The following is a 19,783-nucleotide window of genomic DNA, read 5'->3' on the forward strand; positions in this document are numbered from 1 at the left end:
GGGGTTGCACAATGCTAGATTGTATCCCTAATGCTAACGATCTGGCTTAATCAGAAAGTGTTCTCTGTTGCTCATTTTTGTTCCGCTATGTTTTCTGACCCTTCAATGTCTATTTCTGCTTAATTCAACAGTTCTTGCACAGGTTTTTACCCTTTCTTCTGAGTGTACGTTCAAGTTCAGAATCACCTTCAAGCAATGTCGAAGGGTTCCCTCGGGTCATAACCTGGAGCTGCACAAAAAAAAGAAAAAGAAATCAGAACGATGAAAGAATAAGAAGATGTGAAATAGAAAAATAAATGAATGAATAGCTAAGATAGCAAAGTGCAAAGTATGTCTAAATGCCTATTCCCCAGCAACGGCGCCAAAACTTGACAACGCCCATTGCGTGTGACCTGCAAGTGCACGGGTTTGTCGAGTAATAAATCCTAGGTGAGTGGGGTATCATATCCACAGAGAGAGGGAGTAAACATACTTAAATTGCTACTTAACCATGTGAAAGTGAACAATGATAGTGTTGATAAAATGTAATGCGAACAAAGATAAAAGAAACAAGAATGAGAGGTGTAAGTAAGTGAGAGGTAAGGCAATCGATAGAAGTGAGGTACTCGGACAATGCTCCCCTATGATTAATATTTCAAGTGAAAGATCCACTATTATACTTCCTAATCAATGCTCAATGAGTCGTGAAAATCCTTAAGCACACTATCCTAAATCTAAGGTCAACCGTGACTAACTCTACACTATGTCCAGGCGGAGAAATTGGTCAGTCTCAACACATCACACTGTGTAAAGTTGCATGGAGTTCTAGGGAATCCAAGTGATAAACCCTCTTCCTATGTATAGACCTAATCCTTTGATACAGGTGAAAGGCCCCTAGTCACATTTAAGCCCCAGACACTAGAGACACTTCAACACTTGACTCTGTTGTTCGCGTAACTAAGCCCCAGAGGAGTTCATCCTCTGGAACTTCACTCTATTGTGACAGCAAAGAACTCAAGGAAATGGAAGTAGGATAAATCACACCGGTGGGGAAAAGGGGACGCTCCACTACCTCTCAACTCACCCTCTCAACCCTCTCCAATCAAGTAATGTCTAACCCTCGTAGTGTGTCACTCATCTACAACGATTACCAAGATGGACTCTCAACCCTAGTGTCACTCTAAGGGAGAAATCATTCAACAAGCATTCAAGATTGGAACTCAATTGAAATATCAATTAAGGAAAGCATAATAAAATATCAATGAAACAATAACATCCTAGGGTTTACAAAATCCAAGTACCCACTAGGGGGTTTAGTTCTCCATAGAGCACAATACAATCAACAATGATATCGAAAGTAAAAACATGTTTTCCATAAGAAAATCCCCTCTGTAGTCATGTTGATGGTCTTGTGGAGTAGCCAAGTCTTCTCCAAAGGTCCCCTTATTCGGCCTAGGGCACACCTTGCCGGATCTGTGCCGACGAAAGCTACTCCAATAACCTTCTTCCAAGTGGAGCGTGGTCTTGAATCCTTAGAACCACTCCAAAGACGTGCCAAAAGCCTCTCTAAACCCTAGCTCACGGCCTCTCGAAAGATTGATGAAAGTTAGAGAAAAAGGGAAAAGAAGATCCCAAAAATCGGGCTGAATCGCGGCTTAAATAGAGCTGGAATCGGGAATCCACACACCCTTGTTGATTTTTCCCATGGGCTTGTGGAATTTCCACATGGGCGTGAGGAATTTTCACACGTCCGTGTGGATTCTCGGGAAATCCTGTTTTGGGCCGTTTGTAAACAGTAGCTGTTATAGTACTTGCTACAGTGTTTTGTATAGTGTCGGCTACGAGTACTCGGCCAAAACACTCCCAATTCTTCACTTTTCATCGAGGCAACATAAACGGGCACACGTTTATGCCGTAGATCGCACGTCTTCTTCAATCAAAAGCTTCATTTACGGAGGTTTTGTTATCAATGCACAAGTCGGGATATGCAAATGTGACTGTCTTTTATGCCCCTCCAACTCATTATAGTGACTTGAATTCATGGAGGTTGGCACACATTCACATATCTTGGAGTCCCACTTGTGTCTTCGCTTTTGTTCCATCCAAGATTCCACCAAATAATGTGTTTACGATATACTTTTGGCTTTTTTTCTCAATACTTAGCTTCACAGCCCTACATGCGCAAAAGAACACAAATACACATGTATTAGTGCTTAAACATGCTAAAATTAATGCTCAACATAAGGAAAGAACACTTTGCATTCTTATCACACAAGCACGTATCAACCATGCACTAATAATGAATCATAATATGAAGCTTTTATTGCTGGATTGGAGTTAGCAATCAAGATGAAGGAAGTTTCAAGACTTAAACACAAGAACTTATTCAGTATCGTCAAAGAGTTTTAGAGCTAATGAAACAAATTCTTGATATTAAGCTGGAGAGAGTTTCCAAGTCTATTAATGGAAAGGCAGGCAGTTAGACTTGTAAAATAGCTAGTTGATCCAGATCCGGACAAAATCCATGTTACCATTTGAAATCTGAGGATCTTGAGCTCATGCCTTGATGAAGAGTTAGAGCACAAACAACTCAAAAAGGAAAAACTTATAACGGTGGCTTAAGATGATTGCAGGAAGCCTTTCATTAAATACTTTAAATATGGCGAACTTCAAGAAGAATAGTCTTTGGAGATGTAGTTAAATAAGAGGGAGATGAGGTTCACTTTTGTTAATGAAGTCCTCTATCAAAGATCATGTGATCAACTGTTGTTAAAATGCCTCTTGAAGGAGGAGTCAGAAAAGGTTATGCATGAAATCCATTATGGCATCTGTGGTTCTCCATAGTCGGGGCCTAAGATGTGATTGAAGATCAATAATATTGGATATTATTTGGCAAGTATGATTAAGGATTGTATGGAGTATGCAAGACAATGCAAGCTATGTCAAGCTCATCTGGATTTCATCCACCAACACCCAAATCCATTACATCCTGCAATCTCTTTATGGCATTTTGAGATGTGGGAATAGATGTCATAGGCCATATTGAGCCTCCATCATCACAAGTGAATCACTTGGGAATCACTTTATACTAGCTTCCACATACTATTTTTCATGTTGGGTGGAAGCAATTCCTTTAAAGGAAGTAAAGGTGGAGAATATCATCAAGTTTTTCAAAGACCATGTGCTATACAAGTTTGGAACACTGACTAAACTCCTAGGGTGTGTGTAAATATATAAATAAAGTAAGTTTCTAATTATTGCAAGAGTATGAGTCATCAAGTAATACCTCATGGGTGAGCATGAGGGTTGTATTTCCTTAGGGAACATCAAGAGGCTCCTATTACTTCCTTTTCAATTAATCAATAGCCTAAATGTCTATGGTGTTTTTAAGTTTACTTCAATAAATTCATTAGAATAATATAATTGAGGATCATTAAGCATAATTGGAAGGAGTTGGGATAATTGTATGGAAGTTTTCTTAACTATTACTTATGATATGTGTTGAGTTATGACAATCATGTTCTAGTGTTGGACTGAGGGAATTCAAAGTCCTATTGGCCCTAATCTCTTTACAACCATGTCTAAATCACTAGCAATGTAAGATGGAATCTCTTCCTATCACATCCTCTCCTATGTTTACCTTAAGTTTTAGGAACTCCTCTAAAAGGGCCAAATCAAACCCGAAGCCTAAGGTGATAAAACCCTAATCTACAAATCTAACGATGCTTAATCTCTTAGTGCATGTATAGAATTAAGAAAGCATGTGTGTTCTAATGCAGGGCATATCTTCCTCACCACATCAATAAAATAAGCATTGAATAAACATGCAACGATTCATAATTGACAAGAAGAATTTATTGAAATTATCAGTCAAGGTTCACAAGTAATAATCAAAATACATGCACTAATCTCTTAGTGAATGTATAGAATTAACAAAGCATGTGTGTTCTAATGTAGGGGCATATTTTCCTCACCACATCAACAAAATAAGCATTGAATAAACATGCAATGAATCATAATTGACTAGAAGGATTTATTGAAATTATCAATCAAGGTTCACAAGTAATAATCAAAATACCTAGACATACAATACCCCTCAAATTGGGGTCCCATGGATCAAGAGTAGAGATATAGATAAAGATAAATCCATAGGAACAAAGAATAAAGAATTAAGAACTCCTAAATTAACTTCCTCCAATAGATCTACAAAGGTTGATGTTAAGAGAATCCCAAGATTGTCAAGACGAATCCAAATCTCTTTGCATACCCTTCACTAATGATGCACGTTGAAACTTGGTGTGACTCCCACAAGTGCACGGGGTCATCAAGTAATGCCCTGTGAATGACACAAGGGTGTATTCCACGTGGCCAATGATAAATGCCTAAATGTATATATTTTATACATATACATTTTTGACTATTTACGTGTATTTGGATGAATCAATGGCCTTTATATGGTTTAATAATTTCTATTCGTGTTACAAGCTTAAAATAAGCCTAGGAAAGCCCAAGAATGCATTGGGGAATAAATCTACACTAAAAATGGTGTTTTAGGGCCTCGGGCACTGTAGTAGGAACTGTAGCACAATGGGATGAAAAATTTGTGAAGTCTTGAGTTTTGTTGATGGGCAAATTGATGGCCGTAAAGATGCCGCAAGCCGGCTAATGAATTTATTGTTATTATAGCAGGGGTGTTGTAGCAGTTACTATAGCATCTCACCAGCAACTCACAGGAAGATCAAGGAGGAAAAGAAGGTTGCCATTAATGAAATCATCAAGGAGCTTGCCGGCGTGGATCAACAAGCTCTCATCACCATCTTCTAGTCAACATTTCAAGGGAGTTTCTTTGGTTTTGTTCATGTTTCATATGTATCTTGAGATTTCTTTATTATTCATGTTGAACCAGACTCCCATGGTCACCGAGATGCTGGTGAACCTTGGGATGAACTTGCTTGTATGGATGTTGTAATTTACTTCTAGTGCATTTGGTTTGGTTTGTGGTTTAAGCTTTGTGTTCATTGATATGCTGGATTACATAAGAACTATATGATTCAACTTCTAGGTTGTGCTTGGTTGCGTGATCATCGCCTTGTCCTAGACACACTTAGCTTGGAAGGGATTCATGTATGAATATGCTGAGACCATCGGGTATTTCGTACCTCTCCAACCATTAGGGATAAACCTAGATATTGTGTTTGACCCTAATTAGAGATTTCTATCCAATACTTGGGTGGAAGCGATTTCGATCCAATACTTGTATGGGATTAGGGGTTAACCATCGTGACCATCGGGGTTGACCTACTTTAGGATGTCTCTTGGTCCAAAACTACCATTACCTTTATAATTCTAGCATCCTTCTAGTTTTAGTAGTATCGAGGGGATCCTTACCCACGGACCTCGCTCTTTCATTGTTAATCACTTCCTTAATGTGATTATGTGGTTTGCCTTAGTCCATTTGTTTATAGTTAGCTCTTTTGTTAGTTTTCTTATTTTAGATTTAAACTTATCTTTGTTAGACTACATAGTGCTGTATAGGGGTTAGTAATAACAGCTCTTGGGACCCCAAGGAATACGACCCTCTTGTGCTTGCACGAGAGGTTTATACTTGATGACCAAGGAGCTTCCCATACTTCCTCTTTACTTATTGTCTAGCCTATAGATTTGAGTGACTGCTCTAAATTACTAATAAGGGATAAAGAACAAAAAGAAGATATTTGCATGGCTGGGTAAAAGAGTAGGATTTCTAGGGAAGAAGATGGTTACAAATGCGGATCCCCTCGGGGCTACTAAAGCTAGAAAGGATGTTAATATTACAAGGCAATGACGGTTTTTCGGCCAAGAGACAACCTAAAGTAGGTTAACCCCAATGGCCATGACCATTAACCCTAATTCCGTACAAGTATTGGCTCAGAATGTTTTCTGACTAACTCCTCCTACGATTGCATTATGTTTGGGGAAGTCTCTAACTAGGGTTAAACACAATACCAAGGTTCATCCCTAATGGTTAGAGGGGTATGAAATACCTGATGGTCATGGAGTATTCATAAATAAATCCCTTCTAAACCAAGTGAGTCTAGTATAAGGGTGATGGACACACAACCATGTACAACCTCGAAGTCGAACATAGAGTTCTCATGCAATTCGACACAATAAACAACACAAGTTTAAACCATAAACCAAACAAATACACTTAAGTAATCAAAACATCTAAACAAGCAAGTTCACCCCTAAGGTTCACTAACATATGGTGACCTTTGGGTTTAGCTACAAGCATAATGAAGACTCCCTCGAAGAATTGAGGCCGAATGAAGCTTTGGATTGCATGGAAAGTTTCCACAAACGTCTCGTCAAGGGTGGCTTCCTCCATCGTCTCCAAGCCTCTACAATGGTAATCAAGGGTAGATCTTGCTGAAATGTTGTTCTTCACCTCAAATCCAAATTGGGGGAGTGGAGAGCTTTAAGAAGAGGAGGAAGATGATGAACATATGCCCTAAAACCTCTTTTAAAGCTCCACTCGGGATAGCTTCACGGCCTGGTTGATTGGTGTAAGGATGCCAGTGAGAGTCTCAGAATTTCTGCTGAAATTTTAGTAAACTGCTACAGTAATTACAAATTCTTCATCTAGTGGTTGTGACTCCGCAACCATGAATCCGCTCTCCCATATCTACTCCATCTATCATCTTGTAGTTTTCAAACTCTATATTTAGGTGACTGATCCTACTTGCATTGTTAGGGTCATACTCTTTTTCTAGGCATACCATATATTCTTAGCTGTCTTAAAATCAAAGTATTTGTCATAAAGATGATCAAATAAAATGCTAAGGATTCTATGGCGACAGTGAAATCAATCTCTTATGGAGTCTTAGTAGGAGGTGAGGAACTAGAGGTTTGGGCGATAGTTGAGATGGATAATTGGTAATGTCCATTTTAACGGAGATTAGAAGAAATAGAATCAGGGGTCCTAAGGTGTATAACCAAAATTTGGCACAGTTTTTCCATCTCCTAAGGTTTACCTTTTAAGTCAAACTTGACTAGTTTACAAGAAGTATCAGATTGTGTATCCATAGTGTGTTAAGTGTATGTTAATAAATTTCTAGGACTACTAATGTGACACAAGCAAGATTTCAGGTTTCAGAATTTAGAAATTAAAAAATAAATAAGAATACAGTAGTGTAGAATTATGTGTGTAGAAATATAGTATACAGAATTATACATATGAAATCATAGTACACAGGATTTTGCCTATAGAAATACATCATATAGGATTTTTACATATAGAAATACATCATATATGATTTTATATATAGAAATATAGTACATAAAATTATAATACAAAAGTATATTGTATAGAATTATATATACAAAAGTAAAGTATATAGAATTATATCCACAAAAATATAATATCCTTGAGTATATGATTACAGAAATACAATAGTACAAAAATACAATAGTAGAGATTTCAAAGATCTAGATATGCTTGAAATAATTTAGCAACCACAAAACAAGATTGCAAAAATATAGAATATGTATAAGAATTTAATTCATCATTAGAATGTTGGAAAAATATGTTTGTAAAGTATGCAACCAACACAAGCAATTACTGTAGAGATCAAGAAAACTTTAGCTATCACAAACAACTACTGCAGAGATCAAATAAATTCCAACAACCAATTAAACTCGACAATAAAAATAGAAATTTAATTTTAGACTCCTCCAGCCTAGGGTAGGTGTGTGTAAGCACTACCCTAACACTGAATAGGCATCCCTCATGCAAGATTTGCCAACTTCACTCCAAACTCCATGATACTCTAACCCAAGAAGGATGGCCTCTCCGCCTAGTACGTTTAGCGGCGAGCTTTTCCAAGTGCAACACCACAAGATTCAAGCCTTTGATAGTATAAATGATGGAAATGGAAAACACCAAAAATAATCCACGGTTCATAGCAGAGGAAAAATTGAGAGTAGAATATGAACAACTCAATTATAGCTAGGGTTCTGCTTGGTATAAATACCAGCTTCGAATCCCTCAATGGATAGATTTCTATTTGTTGGGTAGATCAATGGCTAGGAATGCAACTATTGTCAAGATGCAAAAACTCACAAAAAATTTAGACAAGAAGCAAAAACGACAAGTCAACCTGAACATGTGTGTTGTGTAAAACATGAGCTAATGCTCTATTAAAACCTTAATAAAAATACTAATGACACAAAACCTATATAAGGTGACCTAAGACCCTGTCATTACCCGATGTGGGACTAAAAGTTATACTAAGAAGAGTGAGTAGCTTAGTTTGAGTGAATGGAGGCACACAGGACCACCTAGAGACTCATAAGCAATGAAACAAAGCTTAATAAATTGCCCCTTTAGGACCCAAGCCCAACAAAACCATGGATGGTTGATTTGTTATTCTCTTATTGAGAATAATGAGATCACTAGGTAACAAAGACCAAGTGGTCTATTGGTAGCCAGGTCACCATAGAACCCTTCACAAGTGGTGAGAGTTCGAATCATGGGTGAGGGCAGATTTTTGGAAGTGTTAGTAGTGGTTGTGTGCGGGTTGTCCCATCACCCAAGTATGCTTGGGCCTCGCACCCACTTGCTCCGCCGAAGGTTATGCATGCTCCTGCCTTTCTTAGCATCCTAGTGCTCATCTTGGCAAAATAATAATAATAATAATAATAATAATAATAATAATAATAATAATAATAATAATCATAATACAAGGTTCATCTCTAGGCAATGAGTGGATATTACAAAATGAATAAAAAAAAATTCTTAGACAACAACAATGATCATCACCAAATAAAGTGGATAACAAACACTTAAACAAGAACAATCTCACCATTGGGCTATTTATAGTGCCTATGCAGTGAAGAAGTAAACTCAAGTCTTCGCTTTGCTCTATCTTATTCTCTTCTTCTTTGCTTCAGGATTTCTTTCACCATTTTTTCTTGAAAAGATAATGTTAGAAGCTCAAGCCAGATAATGATTTTTAACTAAAACCAATTGAGTTGATGACACACTTAGTTCAATAGACATGCTTAAAGTATTTCACCACCTATATGTTTGGACCTCTAATAATGAAGGACCAAACCCAGCATAAGCTAACAAGGAAAATCAAGGTTGTAAACTATCTATGAAGCTCATGATGTTCTATATTCTAAAGATTAACTTAATCATGCTGGGTATCCCAACCCATTTCTCATGATTACCAATTAGTCAAAATTCTTTGAACCAACAAATGAACAAATTCATGATATTCTATCGAAAATATTTTGTTTCTCTTGCCACAACATAGCATGAATGGAACGATATATAATGATGAACAACAAAATAGCTTTTATGCCCAAATTATTCATAAATAGATCTTTTAACTCTTCTAAATTATGATCACTCCTATCTCTTGTTTGATAGTATTGCAATGTCTAACATATTTATAGATTTTCTATCCACTACTTTCATTTTCCGTAAACGGTTTATCAATTATTTAAATCTGTTTTAGTACATAAAAGGGTGCTTGATATCTTATTATTTGTTTTCTTATTGATTTATTTTTTAAGCTAGGAACATAAAATAGAGTATGCATTCTTGATAAGTGCTCTAAATATTGACATTTATCATAAGCCCTTTGTAAATATTTTTGGTTTAAAAATATTATATATAGTATGGGTGTTTATACTTAGCCATTTTACTCTTGATGTATCTTATATGGTTAGCACACTCTACATAATTGCACTTATGCAGCGGTTATAAACAACTACAAAAGGCCATAAAACCGCTATATAAGATCTATTGCATCAAATTGGCAATCGCTGCATCTGCTCCCGTTGCAATAGGTTATTGCAATGGTTCTATACATCTTATTGCAGCTGTTTGACACCATTGCCTAAACAGTTTCAATTAGCATTGGTTTTTATAGAGGTTTTTAATTATGTAGCGGTTGCTTCATATACTACAGCGGTTTATTTTGCAATGGCTATTTTATATATTGCAGTAGTTTCACAGATGCCTATTGCAGCGGTTTGTTAATACCTATTGTATCAGTTTTGTAATTTATATTGCAACGGTTTTTTCATATCTATTGTAGCGGTTTGGTAATACATATTGCAACGGGTTGATATTATATGTTGCAGTGGTTTTGGGAATAGCTTTAGCAATAGTTATGTATATATTACTACAATGGTTTCATCTAATCTATTGCAATGGTTTACAATATCTCCTGCAATAGTTAATAAAATCCATTGTATTGGTTTTGTAATCCTGTACCATTTTACAAATAATAATTTTAATAATTCAATTGAATAAAATGATAACATTATCAAACATCATCCTAAAATGTAATAAACACTTAGAGCCAACAACATCACATTAAAGTTGACAAAAATATTCAATAACATAAGAATTCAATGAGGAAACTAGTTAATACAAAACAATTTTGAAGTTAATACAAAACAAGTCATCTTCAATATTTTGGGATGAAACCAACTGAAAGTATAACATCATTGTCCCAGTAATTATAAAAAATTAGTTAGTAAAAATAATAAGAAGAAACTTGTACGATATATACAATTTATATTACTTAACATAATAATAAAATTTGTTAAAAGAAAATGATACTATAAACTATATTCCAACATAATGATCAACTAAAATGATAATTATTATAAAAGAATACCTGATGTTCATGGCTACTACCAGAGGATATATTACATGCATGTATTACTTGAGTTGGTGCACTATTAGCATCTCCAGGGAACCAAAATTCAAATTAAATGCAGGAACTTGGTTGATGTTCATTCCTGGAACCAAGCCTTGGAGCTATGACATCATAGAAAGAAATTGTTGTTGAACAGATGATTGCAAAGATGATTTATAATCTGCCAGTTGTTCTTCCATTACTTTTCTCATTTATTTTTTCATTTCTTCTCTCATCTGTTCCTTCATGCCTTCAATAAAATTTTGAGAAACTTTTACAAAAGATTCACCACTAACTCCTTTTCCTTTAAAATCTGTTGGTGTAACACTCCTCCCATACAACATAGCACGACCAAGTCGTGTCCCTCCCATCACCATAGAAAATGAATCAACAGATTGGTTTTCACTACTTTGTTGTGAATGGACAACTTGAATTTGAGACTCTAATAGAATAAAAACTTTAGTAAAAATTTATTTTTGATGTTATATTGATCATGTTTAAGACAAAATATGACAAAGGACTCCTCACAATCTTGTCGCTAGTATCATCAAAGTACTCCTTGTAGGTCTTGTTCCATTGTCTTTTTTGAGTTTCAATAAAAAGAGCAGTATTAGTTGGTACCTCATTGTTTTCATTTGCATCTTACTGTTTTAATTAGCAAGTACTTGTATATGACCCAAAAACAAAAACAAAAAAAAAAATAAAAACAAAAACAAAAACATAACTTTCATTAGCAAGTACTTGTATATGACCCAAAAAGAATCAAATCTAGCACCAAACAAAGCAATTATCATACCAACAAAAAAGACAATACAAATAGACATAATTTCAAAAGAATTAAAAATTAAATTCATCGATGATACTAATCATAATAGGTATAGTGAAGGTAACCAAAATAATAATAATCATAATAAGTGTAATCAAGTTAACCAAAACATTCTTAGAATATCAATTTAAAATTAAAACATAATTTTCATGAGCAAGGACTTGTATATGATCCCCAAAAAAATAAAAGACAAACAAACAAATGTAGCACCACACATAACAATTATCATACTAAAGACAAAACAATAACAAATATTTTTTATTCTATTATAGTGAAGGTAAATTCATTGATGATAATAATCATAATAGGTATAGTCAAGGTAACCAAAACAATATTAATCATAATAAGTGTAGTCAAGCTAATCAAAACATTCCTAGAATATCAAATTTAAAATACAGAAAAAAAAACATACGCACACTAACCATTTGTTTCCTTATCCTAGCAAACCTCTTTTTGCCCGTCGTATGCATATTAATTTGTCTCTTTCGATTATTTGCATTTATTTCGGTGATTCTCTACATAAAGATTTCCATTACTATTAGCATAGCTTGGAGAAAGTAGTTTTGAGATTATAAAGCAATTAAAAACTAAAAATTTAATACCTTTGCATTTGTTGAATTCTAATAGTTCAAAAGTCCTTTAATTTATTTTCTCCAATATGTTGTGGGCTGATTCAATATTCTAAGCTTGTTAGTCTTGTACTTATAGTAATGTTCTTTTTTCACCCTACACTTATATACTCTCCAATCATCTCCGATAGTAGCAAGAACCCACTTTTTACCTTTTTGAGGGACTATGCATTTTTTTCTGCACAAACAATTACATTTAATGAAATTATAAAACAACATGGCAAATGTTTAATACGAAAAGAAATAATTAAATAACAAACAAGTAAGATTCTTATAAACCTGAACATATTCGCATAATGACTCTTTTGTAGGCATTTTTGCGCCAATTAGTGACTCTAAGGGGTGCAAGTGTTGAATTTCGAGCCAATGTTCCTAAGAAACTGCTGAGCTCACTCAAAGTCTTATAATCTAATCCTATTGGCTTATTTAATTCATTCTAAAATATTGGCTTTTGGTTTTCCTCAGACCGTGCATGAACTTCTTTCATTGCTGTTTGACCTCTCTTTTTCAGTGTAGAAGGACCTGCATTATATGTAAAAGCATTATAATTGCATTATATATACATAAACATGATTATATATTGAATTTAGTAATTGAACCTGTTGAGCAATACGAGTTAGCTTATCAAAAAGTTAATCATGTTGGAATGCAATGATACAGTATTGAACTTATAAAAGCCATGCAGAAAACAAATGTGTCTAACACCAAGATAATCTTATTGATTTATTAGTTCTGATTCTTTACTTAGCACAAACCTAAAAAAACTATAGAGCAAATATAACTTCATTTCTGTCCAGATAGTAACAAATGGTAGTAATATCATTGACAAAGTCTTTGCACCCTAATGATCCCAATTTTGGATCACAATTTGCCTACTGGTAGTAATATATTATTTTTAATATATTATTATATTAAAAATAATATAATTTTTTTCCTAGCATACAAAATTATCAATAAAGATTTTAAGAGATGATGGGTATTCTACAAGCCATTCAAAAGGCTAAACTTATGCATTTGAATTTGAATTAATATGTATTTGAATCATAGGAAACTGAGGAAATTTAGGAAATTGAGCATAATATATATGAAATTGAGGAAATTGAGCCCATTGCAAGTTGGCATATTAGAGGTCTTAATTCATTGTATATATGAACTAATAATAATAGTTCGAAAAAGAAAAAATGGTAGACAACGTATGTATATATAAGTGCTACTGACATTTTTAGTAGCCATGCTGAATGCTTCTTTATGAGTAATGTTTGGTTTCCTTGATTTTATCCGCTTTATTTCCTCTCTGCATTGCATGAACAAAGATAAATATATTGGTCATAGATATATGCCTTAATATAAGAGCATTCATAATCATATATGATTCTATGCAAAGAACATATAATTACTTGATGAAGTGATTGTAAGCAGATGGAGCTCTCTACCTCTTCTCTGGAGCTGGGAAAGATTAAACCAAGAGAGTAAAAAAAGAAAGAAAGAGAAAAAAAGAAAAAAATATTTTTTTCATGTTCTTAAAAACAAAACACATATAATGATAAAGTATGTTCCTCACGTTTATTGCCTAGTTTGGTAACAAGAATGCATTCATCCTCTCCTGCATTTTTACTGTCATGGACTAATGCAGGAACTATGTCATCCTCCACTTGTTTTTCACCAAGATAGACACAAGGCTTCTCCATGACACGGGAAATAAAATGATTAACAGTCATGTATATCAGATTGAATATAAAAAACACACACATATACCTCATTAGCTCTTTTGGATGCAAGTAGTTGCAGAGGAACAAATGATGCAATTAAAGAACTATAATTCAGCTCCAATTCTATACAAAGATCATTAAATTCAACACATCTCACAACTATTCAGGAATCAAAACATTAACAAAAGGAAAATTTTAATGCACAAGAAAACTAAACATCTCAAATAAAACAACCAAACAATCTAAATTTCAGGAAAACCAATCTAACTATAAATCCTGAAAAAAAAAATCCTAGAAAAGAAGAGAAAAAAAGACCCACACCAAAATAGATGCCATACCAAAAGATAGAGACCATGATCAACAACAAGAACCCTAGAACTGAAACAAGGGATCAAATTTCATAGCATGAGTCAAGGGGATGAATGCTATGGCCTCGGATCTGAGAAGAAGTTGATGATTTAAGCAACAAAAGAGGAGGAGACAGAGAGAGAGAGAGAGAGAGAGAGTGAGATTAGGGTTTGAAAAGAATGAATGAGTAATATTACCTGTAGGAATTTCGCAGATATCTCCTTTGTTTGAATTACAAAATTCAAATGAGGACCACTGAAACACAACTATGAAATTCCAAAACTATAATCCACATCTCAAAGTTCAAAATAACAAATGATACAAAGAAAGAGAAAGAGGGAGAGATGGCATCACCAAAAGACAAGTTTAGCTAGGGTTCTGCATCAAGCTAACACCATGGAGGGGAGACCCATTGGATGAATCAATAGATGAATCAATGGGTCAACGACGGAGATGTTATTCAAAGAGCTGGCGACCAGGACTTAGATGGGAGAAAAGCTGTAGACGGAGCAGCAAGCATTGATTAAGATAGTGATAAGTGCTTGAGTAGGCATATTTTTATATATGTTTCACATGCATTGAGCATCATTTTCATGGTTTATGTCTCATACTGTGTATTTGGTGTTTTTTTATGCATATAGGTTGTGAATGCCTTGAAGAGTAAAAAGGAAGTAAAGATAGGCTATAAAGACACAATGTTGGGAGTTCTTGTTCAATTCAAGGACCAAGACACGAGAGGAGTTCATTAACGTGGAGATGTGTGCCAACTTCCAAGAGGATTCAAGTCAATTTACTAGTTGGAAGGGCACAAAGGCAGCCACATCTTCATGTTCCTTCTCTTTGTGAAGATTGCAAGACCTTTCAAAGATGCGTCGATGAAGAAAAGTCTTATAACCTACCACATGGACATGTGGCCTCAAGAGAAGAGTGTTTGGACCGCGTTTTGTGAAAAATACTGTAGCAATTTCACTGTAGCAGTAATGTAGCAAAATTACTCTTTATGCACCCGCATGGAAAATTCCTGTAGCCCACGTGGGCGCATGGAAAATCCATATGGGCGCGTGGGGGTACGAGACAGATGCAATTTTGGGCTATAAATAGGTCGTTTGCCCTATTCTTTGACATCTTTTGTGCGGCTCTTGAGGGGTGAAACGGCTAGGGTTTGGAGAGGAGGTCTTTGCCGATTTGGAGAGTGTTCTTCACCAACTTTGATAGTTTCCTTCATTATCATAGCACTTGGGAAGCCACCAGCGACCTAGCTTCGGAGAGGAATCCTTCAAGACGTTGAACTACCCACCAAGGCCAATCATCATGAATTCAAGGGGGTTTTCTTTATGGTTTTTGTTGCTTTTCATTGTATTAATCATTGTCTTGTAACTTTCCCTATGAAGGGCTAAACCCTAGTAGGTACTTGAGCATGTGAACCCTAGGATCTATTCTTTTGTATTGATTTGCTTTATGTTTCTAGTTAATCCGAGTTGATTTGAGTTTTAATCTTGTGTTCCCATTGCTTGCATATTTTATTGATCCTTGTGGTTGATTGTATATGCATGATTTGTTACTTTGATGAGAGAGAGGTCTCCATTAGAGTTAGAACTTCAAGGTTAAAAAGGGTTGAGAGGGTGAGTCATGAGATAGTAGAGCGTCCCCTTTCCCTTCCGATTGAGTGTTTCCTATCTCCGTATTCCCTAGACTCTATGCAAATATATTTGGTGTGAGGCATGAGATTGAGAGATTTTTCCGCTGGGACCTTGTAGGGGGTAAGGGATCCTTCGCCGGGAATTAAGGTTCGATCTATCTTTAGGAATTGGTTTCACTCTTAGGTGTCCCTAGAGCGTATTGCGGTCATATGGGGTCTGAGTTGTTGACATTGAGTGATTTCTCCACCGGGACCTTGTAGGGGACTAGTACTGGTGGCTTGGAGGCAAGGTCTGGTTGTTCTTGGATTACCTCAACTCATTAGACTTGGATTAGAAACATTTAGCGAATCTTGAACTTCATGTTAGATCCTAGGTTCCCGGGTACCTCATCTTTGTTGATTGAGATTCTCCCTCCAGTTCACCCTTGCATATTCGTCTCATGGTATTCATTTCTTCGCACATTAGATCACCACACCTTTCCATTTATCATTAGGCTAAAAAGTAGAGAAGAAGTTAATACTAGTAGCCCTGTTCCCTATGGATTCGACTACCCGACTCACCGGGTATTTTATTACTTTGACACCCGTGCACTTGTGGTTTACACGCATATTCGGACGTGTCAGATAGGAATGCCATTGTAAATGAGGATGGCCCAAGCATTGGATGAATCTGAGGTGATGGCTTCGATCTAGGCGGCAGTGTGCTCCTTAAGGGTAGTAATATGGATTTGAGGATGCGGAGAAGTGGACTGAGAATGCCTTTGTCAAAAACGGCGCGGTGGTGGAAAGAATGGAGACGATGGAGGTGAGGTCGCGGAGGAGGGAATGTGTGGATGGTCGAGGAGGCGGATCAGGAAGAGAACACAAAATAAGTAAATATAATTGCGTTATATTTCATTTATTAGAAAACTTAAAAGAACCTTCAACAAATATATAGATTCCATTTAATTACATCACTAAATTTGAGAGTGATTTAGTTTAATCCAATTTATTGTTGCAAGGATGATTTGGTTATTTTATCAATGATTTTCATCTTTTTCTTTGCAAAAATACACATGTAAAGCATCATAATTGCATATATGCCAATAGCTCTCAGATCTTTTTTCCTTGTATATCAGTACATATTTCCTTTTTGTAGTTAACCTTGAGGTATTGTTCTAATCATTAAATAATTTTATACAAGTAACCCATTCCCCCTCATTCATGTGTTTTTATTTTATTTTATTTCATGGTTAACTTTCATGTATCATATGAATCTACGATAATCATATAGATTATTATTATTATTATTATTATTATTATTATTATTATTATTATTATAAGTTTTATATAACATGATGCTTGGGCAGTTACATAAATAATATAATTAAGGGATAAGAGATTATGATGATGGAATAAATATTAAGAGGTATGAAAAAAAATATTGATTTTGAAAGGAGTCCTACAAGAGAAAAATAGATAGAATAATATTTATAAAAAATATTTAATAATTGTATGACTAAATTTTGTTTAGGAAACATTTATTGAATATATATATATATATATATTTTTCTCTATGAATACATATGTGTACTCCATTTTGTTTGATAGTTAATTTTCTTGATTAACAAAAAAAACCTTTTAAGAATTTTAGTTATATAGTGCGACAAATAAAAATACAACTTTATTTCTAGAAATATATATATTTTTATATGTATATATATATATATATTACGAAACTTATGCATTCTTGTCACATATGTAGCGGTTATTTAGAACTGTTGCAGCACAATGCATATGCAACGGTTATAAACTACTGCTTTTTAAAACATTTGCAGCGGTTGTATAACCACTGCATATCTATCTTAATAAGCAGCAGTTTTTGCAACAAATTGAGTCAAATGTAATACTTATTTGGAAAATTTCCTGCAACGATATAAAACTGCTGCAAAACCAATACAATAGATAGGCTATTATAGCAGTTTTATAACCGCTGCATAAGTATTATTATGTGGTAGTGGTTTAATAGTGCTTTAGTCTCACTATACTGAACTTTTTATAAATTTAGTTTTCTTACTATAAATCCATACTAATGATCTAAATTAGTCGTATCATAAAAAAATATTATTGAATTTATAGTTCAGTTAAATCTCTATTATTGAGTAAATTAATATATCTTTCCTCTTAGGAAATAATCCTTGACATATAATTAATTTACTATTGTGATCACTTTAGTTAAGTTGATGTCCAACTATTATGAATAAAGAAAATTTATAAATTAGAAACTAATATATATATATATATTCAGTTGAAAGAAAATATGAAAGTATTTTTTTACCTCAATGGTTTAAGTTGATGTCCAACTATTATGAATAAAGAAAAATTATAAATTAGAAACTAATATATATATATATACATATATATATTCAGATGATACATATATATTCAGATGAAAGAAAATATGTAAGTATTTTTTTACCTCAATGATTTATAAATCTAAATACATCATTGGATGAAGCAACCTACTCACCTGTTTATCCTAAAAGGTGTTTGAATAACTTCACTTCCACGACAATAAACATACGTCATTTGAAAAAAAAAGTTGCAATAGCTTCCATCAAAATTAAATAACTCAATACAATAACCAAGTACTTTAGAACCGATATTTCTTTTAAAATTTTGTTTTTTATTATATAATTTTTATTTTTTAAATTTTATATATTTATGCTTATAATCAAAGAATGCCTTGAATATGAGTTTGAAAAAAGTTGTCATATACTAACGTTATATACACCTATTGGTTGAAGAGAAATAAAAAATAAAACAAAAGTTTATGCAATTGTTTACTTTGTATTTCTACAGTGAATATTTTGAGAGCTCTATCACTATGACTACAAAATACGGAAGGGCATGCTCAACCCTTAGTAGAAAAATTACTTACTGCATCGAGGAAGATGAAACTGAATGTATATATCTTCATAAGCTACATATTCCATGTGTTCTATAAATTATGTTTTCTCATAGAATCTATCTCCCTTTGCCATACAACAGACTCACCAATAATCGATACACACAAAAAAACAACAAATATCAACATGTACCTCAGTTTAGTAAATCGATGTTTTTCTGAAGCTTGTTTTGAAATTGATATGAAGAGTAGGCCTAACATCAGATAAAAAGCATTCAGCTGGCAAGACAACTTGCCAGTGTTCCAAATGAAGAATTGGAGAAACAAACAACTTGAGAGCACAAAACTTCAAATTACAGTACAGGCAAGTCGCCTTGGCCATCCAAGTGATTCATATCTTCATGTAAGACCACTCTTCAACTTTATACTTCTTCATCTTATGTTTCTTTTTGTTGTTTTCTAATGATGATGATCATTTTATACACCCTATATTTATAGCAATAACGAGAGCAGATGTCATTATCATGATTATGTCATAATTTAATTCCACATTCTCCATGGACGATCAAAACATTTGGAAGCATCACTTTACTTTGCTTTTGATCGCATAATAATTCCCTTGCCTAGATGGAGAATATATACTTAATGCATATTACAAGCTGTTGCCTAAAGGGGATTTTAATAGGAATTGAAATAATGATACTACAACACATATAATAGTGTCCTTTTTCGTAAACTAAAATTGCTAAATCATCTCATAACAATTATTGAGATAACTATACAGCTATCACAAATCGCACCATAATATATCTAGTATTTTTTTTAACGTATTTAGTTATAAACACAAAATGTCCCTGTAAGGATTGAAAAATTTGTCATCACCCTTTTTCTTTAACTTCTATTTATTTTTTATTTTTATGAGAGCACGGTTAGAAAAGGACATGTAGGGTACTTTGGAGGGGAGGAAGAGTGTTGCTCACACAAATCTCAAGAGACACTGCGCATTTCGAGTTGCCAGACACGAACTTAAGACCCCTAAATCCAAATGTTAGGTGGGCACCATTAGGGC

At 34.3% G+C, this 19,783-nt stretch overlaps 1 long non-coding RNA gene across 1 annotated transcript; it reads right to left on the minus strand.

Annotated features, from left to right (window-relative positions):
* Positions 1 to 11,865: 11,865 nt before the first annotated feature.
* Positions 11,866 to 19,160, minus strand: LOC120255898. Its single transcript, XR_005535134.1, has 7 exons — positions 18,908 to 19,160; positions 13,693 to 13,810; positions 13,529 to 13,577; positions 13,350 to 13,425; positions 12,411 to 12,653; positions 12,105 to 12,309; positions 11,866 to 12,017 (listed from the first exon to the last, which is right to left on the minus strand). It is a non-coding gene; the product is annotated as an uncharacterized LOC120255898 (long non-coding RNA).
* Between the last annotated feature and the right edge of the window lie 623 nt (positions 19,161 to 19,783).

The sequence above is a fragment of the Dioscorea cayenensis genome, chromosome 3, assembly GCF_009730915.1.
Source record: "Dioscorea cayenensis subsp. rotundata cultivar TDr96_F1 chromosome 3, TDr96_F1_v2_PseudoChromosome.rev07_lg8_w22 25.fasta, whole genome shotgun sequence".
NCBI classification, from domain to species: domain Eukaryota; kingdom Viridiplantae; phylum Streptophyta; class Magnoliopsida; order Dioscoreales; family Dioscoreaceae; genus Dioscorea; species Dioscorea cayenensis.